Below are 6,000 nucleotides of genomic sequence, written 5' to 3'. Positions count from 1 at the left end.
AAGAGCTACCAAGCACAAAAATTCTTTCCAAAGAAGAAAACTTATCCATAAGGAAACTAAAGGAAACTGTTGAAATCAAGAACCTAGGGGGTGAAGAAGGTATTGATAAGAGGGATCTACCAAAGGATAGGAATAGTTTGGTAGATGTCAAAGAACCTGAGAAGGTGGATCACTCTATGAAAAATAATGACTTGATTGCTAATCCTAAATCAATTAAACCTATGGTTGGGAAGGGTGGGATTCCCTCTCCTAAGAAGGGTGGGAAGAGCTCTACTTCAGATACTAAAGAAAAGGAGATGGATATCTCTATCATTCTGGATTCTTAGGCAAGGCCTATTGGAGAGTTGCAGGATCATCCTCTCTCTCAGGAATCAAACACCAGCCCTAATAAAGGGGTATGGCCTACAACTATGAACAGAATGTTTGAAAGGTTTATGGCTACTACCCCTGGGCACCTCTCCTAGTTAGAGGCTCTCTTTGATAGATGTAAGGAGGTAAATGATGCCCCTTGGATATCTGTCAAGAAGAAAAAGAAGAACAACAAGGATCCTTCTTGAGTCTCTCTAGCTACCACTAGGAGTAGGGTGAAAGTTGATCTTGGAAGCAAATCAATCACCCTAGGAAGAAAAAGAAAGAACCAAATTAGAAAGGAAGAAACAAGAAGGAATCTGATGGATGGGATGCAAAGAACCATCTAGGAATCAGGCAATTCAATAAAGCATGAAGATCATTTCCTAGAACATTCGTGGGCTCAATGGAAGACACAAATAGGATATAGTTAGGAATATGGTAAGGGACCATAGACTAGATTTTTTTTAATCCAAGAAACCAAAATGAAGAAGGAAAAGGCTGAGAAGATTTCCTTTGGGAAAGGCATGAAAAATATGGCTACAAAATCAGAGGGTGCTTTGAGGGGGCTGCTAACCATATGGAAGGACTCTTTGGAGGCTAGTATCTTATTTAATGAAGGTAATATTTTGCTTATGAACTTTTTAAATCCCAAAGATTAGATGAGGTGTTTTTTGTTGAATCTCTATGCTCCTAATATTAAGAATAGCAGAAGGATATTTTGGATCAAAATTCTAGATTTGGTTATGAATTTAGGCAACACCAAATGCATTATTATGGGGAATTTTAACACTCCTCTCTTAGTTCCTAATAAGTTAGGAGGGCTTCTACTTGATGTTGAAAGTAGACAACACTTGGTTGACTTGATTAGGGATTTGGCTCTTCTAGATGTGAACCTTGGGGGCTGCAAGTTCAACTGTCTAAGAGGAGAATTGGCCAAGATTGCATTCAGGTAAGGTTAGATAGAGCACTTATTTATTTAGATTGGCTAGGCTACTTCCACTGTAAGCTTTCTGCTCTTGTGAGGTTTGGTTTAGACCATTCTCCTATTTCTCTTACTCAGGATAAAATCAATATCTAAAGAAGGCCTTCCCCTTTAGATTTGAAAAGATGTGGTTGACTCACCCTGGGTTGCACAACAAAATCAAAGAGTGGTGGGATATTGGGGTGGATGGGACTACCATGTATAAGGTTGCAAAGAAACTTAGGTTCATTAAATCAGAGATTCACAAATGGAACAAATTAGACTTTAGTAATTTTTTTAGGACAAGGAGATGATTTTAAGGAATGTGGCTGAGGTGTAGAATAATATCTAGACTTGGGGTTATGATAACTTTATTAATTGTGAGAAGGAAATCCTTCTTGAAATTCACAACATTTTTGGGAAAGAGGAAATGTTCTCAAGGTAGAGGTTGAGGTTAGTATGGCTCAAGGAAGGGGACAAAAATTCTAGATTTTTCCACCTGTCCACTATAAAACACTAGGTAGCCAATAGAATTAGTGAGATAAAAAAGGGTAATGATAATTTAAAAGAAGAGAATGAAATAGTAGAGGAGGCTATCAGGCATTTCTCATCGATTCTTATGAAAGATCTCAACTTGGATTTTGAGGACCAGAATGTGGTTGTTAACTCTATTCCCAAGATCATTGGTAATGCTCAAAATTGGGCCTTAATAGCTATCCCTAAGTATGATGAAATTAAAAAGGAAATTTTTGATCGACCAACTGAGAAGGCCCCTAGCCTTGACAGTTTCCTTGCTTTCTTCTTTTAGTTGTACTGGTATATTATTCATGTTGATATTGTTAAAGTTTTCCAGGAATTCTTCAGTGGTAAAGACCTGTTGAAAGAAGTTAATGCTACTTTTTTGGTTCTGATTCCTAAACTTATAGGGGTAGATAACTTTGGTTCTTTTATGCCTATCATTCTTTGCAACTCTTTTTATTAGATCTTTTTGAAAGTTCTTGCTAACAGACTTATCAATTTTCTTCCGAAGATCATCTCATCCCAATAGTCAAGCTTTGTTCCTGGTAGGGAAATTTTGGATTCCACCATGGAAGTCCATAAAGTTATCCATTCTTTGGAGGTGGAGAAGTAGGAAGGATTTCTTCTCAAGTTGGATCTTTCTAAGGCTTACAATAGGATGGACTGTGGGTTTTTGGATAGAATCCTTGAAGCTTTTGGTTTCAATGCTAAAGTAAGGAAGTTGTTTTCCCAACTAGTTTCCACTCCCACCTTTGCAGTCCTTGTGAATGGGGACCCCTCTAATTTTTAAAAACCTTCCAGGGGTCTTCACTAGGGTGGCCCTTTATCCCCTATCCTCATCATCATTCTGACTAAAGGCCTAGGTAGGCTTATTTACTCCGATAGGGGCAGAGGGGCTTTGGTGGGCTTGAAGCTATCTTCTGGTCCTTCTGTGTTTACACACTAGAAATTTGTTGATGATACTATAATGGGGAGTGAGTCCTCGGTGAGGGAAGATAGATCTATTGAAAATTTATGAACACTTACTTTAGGGCCTTTGGGCAGCTCATTAATTCAAACAAGAGCTTGGTGTTTTTCTTCAATACCCCAGTTAGAAGAGAGAAGAAAATAGTGGATATTTTGGGGTGTAAGACCAAATCTCTTCTATAAACTTACCTAGGGCTTCCCTTGGGGTTTAAACCTCTAGACACTTTTTGGGATAATCTTGTGGTCAAATTCAACAAGAAGCTTGCTACTTGGAAAGGTATTACTTTGACCTAGGCGGGTAAAGTGATTCTGATTAAATCTACTTAAGAGAATTTACCTACTTATTCTCTTAGCCTTTTTTCTATTCCTTCCAAGCTAGTTGACCATCTTGAAGCCATCCAAAGAAAATTTATGTGGTCAGGCACTAATGAGAGAAAGGAATACCCATTGGTGGCTTGGGATTTCATTTGTTAATCTAAGAAGCAAGGGGGTTTGGGGATACATAAGCTGAAACAGTTCAACTTAGATCTTCAAGAAAAATAGATTTGGAGAATTTTCAACAAAAAAGGTGAATGGAGAGATATTTTGATGTCCAAATATGCAAATGATCTCAGTCTTAAATAGTTCATTAATAGGGTTTCTGACCCTAGTGGCTCTTACATCTAGAATGGTCTTATGAGAACTAAGGATCTTACCTTTGAGAAAGTCAAATGGCATGTGGGTAATGGGGAAGATATTAACTTTTGGCTTGATGACTGGCTTAGTTCAAGTCCTCTCTGGGAAAATGAGGCTTTCAACAGATGGGCTAATGTTTGTATTGAAAGATTTGGGAGTAGGGTGAGTGACTACAGAATTTATAATGGGTGGATTGACTTGGTAAAGGTTTCTGAGGAGCTAAATCCACTGATGGATATGGTTAGACATATTACTTTATCCCACAATAAAGATGCCATTTTTTGGGGGGAGACTGTGTAGGGTCTTTATACTATGGCCTCTAGCTATGAGACTCTGCAATTACAGGGCCAAGCCCCTATGTGGGCCAAAGCTTGGTATCCAGGCCTTATTCCAAAGATCAATATTATCTTATGGATCTTGCTCCAAAATCATATTCTCACAGTGGATAACCTCACCAAAAGAGGTAACATGATGCTTTCTTATCTTTTTTCAACCTGTCCTGGTATTTTCCATCCAATATTCTAGAGCTCTTTGATCAATGACAATTTGGGATGGTTGATAAGGAATCCAAGACTTTATGGATATGGGCCTTACCTCATGTGTGTTGGTGGGTCTAGAAAGAGCAGAACAATCAAATCTTTAGGGGCAAGGAGTCTAATGCCAAAGTGGTTTTTCACAAATGTCTCAATGCTTTGGTGGAAATTTACACCAACACTAAAGGCTTCATCCCCCCTTCTAATACAAGGGTCAAAGACAAAAGGGAGGGTTGTAGCTGGTCTTTCCTACCTGAGGGTTGGCTTAAGGCCAATTTTGATGGGGCAGCCAAAGGCAACCTAAGAAAAGTCAGGGTTGGTGGCATCATAAGAAATGTGCATGGGAAAGGGATTGCTACATTCGCTGCTCCCAATGGGATTCAAACTAATCATTATGCAAAGGCCATTGCGGTGCACTAGACAATCAAGTTAGCAAAAGAAATTGGAGTGAGATTCCTTTGGTTGGAAGGAGACTCTAAAAACATTATTGATTGCCTTAATGGAAAGAACAAGCCTGCTTGGACTACGGCAAATATTATTGATGAATGCATCTAGAACCTTCAAACTTTTGAAAAAACCTATGTGGCACATGAGTACCATGAGGTTAAAAATGTGGTAGACAGGTTGGCAAATTGGGTAGTCAAGTATAATAAGGTGGCTAAGTGGAGGAATGGACATGATATCCCATCAGAGTTTAATGAGGTCATCAAAAGGGATCGTATCCCAAGTAGATTGGGTATAATTAAATGGCATAATGAAAGTTAGTAAGTTGTAGGCTACGGTCAGTAATAATATGTGTGGATTTATTATGATAATCAATGATTTATGGGGAATATGCAGAGTTATGAGGTGGAAGTACATTTTTTCTCGTACTTCCCATATCTACAATATCCATCAACCTATGTCAAGTAGCACTTGTGGGAAGCGAATTCAAAAGGCGAAAAAAAGGTGTAAGAAAATAAGGAGAGCCAAAGGCTTGTAGGTTTTGAAGGGTTCTAATACTAACTATAGAGAGTGCATTGAGAAGAACACCATGGTTGGGGAAAGACATAGGAGGGAACCAGAGGATGAAGCCTAGAACTGGAGAAGAAGATCCAAGGTGTGGAACATCCTGAGGAAAGGAGGAATTATGAATTATATTGAACGCCTCCATGGATGGAAACCCTCTGTAACCAAAAGTATGGCTAGAAATTGGAATGAGGGCATGGTCAAAATTGATGGGGTGGAGTTATCTGTTACGAAAGAAATTATCTCCTAGATTTCTAGCATCCCTATTATTGGCAAGAAATTTTACAAAGACCGTAAAGTATCTGGACAAGCAATGGTGGAGTTTACCAAGAACCAAGAGGAGAAAGATGCACTAGTGAAGAGAGGTACCCATTTTCTATTGAGCTCCATTAAGCCTCTATGGAGATTTGTGCTCTATGCCATCATCAAAAATATTACTCTCAATACCAAGTTTGATCGCATATGCACTTACCACTTTGTGCTACTTAATCATTTTAGGTATGGGGTAAAAATCTCTATCCCCTTCTACCTTTTCTTGTCCATTAATGACAATATTAATGAGTATAAAGAAAAGAAAAACTAGGAATCCAATGCTCCATGAGGGGTTGGTGCTATTAATCTATGAATACTTCAAAGCTAGGACTACTAGTAAACAAATCAAAGATAGGAAAGAGGGCAACAAAATAAAAATGGATTCTAATGAGTTTGAGGAGTTCTTTTGCCTTCAGATATGGAGGAAAGTCTTGAGATGCACAAGAATTTGAAGGACTCTGAGAGCTCATAGCTCGGCTCAGGGAAAAAAACCCTCAAATTTTATAGCAAGGAGAAAAATGTGCAGTCTCAGCCCACACAAGACATTGACACTTCTTTGGACAGGGGTTACAATGAACAGGCTGAAGGGATGGATGTGGGTGAAGATAGTACAGAGGCAGAGGAGAATATCAAGGAAGGGGAAGGTAAGGAATGAAAGAAGGGTAAGAGAACCAT

Source organism: Cupressus sempervirens, chromosome 10 (genome assembly GCF_028749045.1).
Source record: "Cupressus sempervirens isolate cs-2001-9-10 chromosome 10, ASM2874904v1, whole genome shotgun sequence".
NCBI lineage: Eukaryota > Viridiplantae > Streptophyta > Pinopsida > Cupressales > Cupressaceae > Cupressus > Cupressus sempervirens.
Note: the sequence above shows the minus strand (reverse complement) of the source record.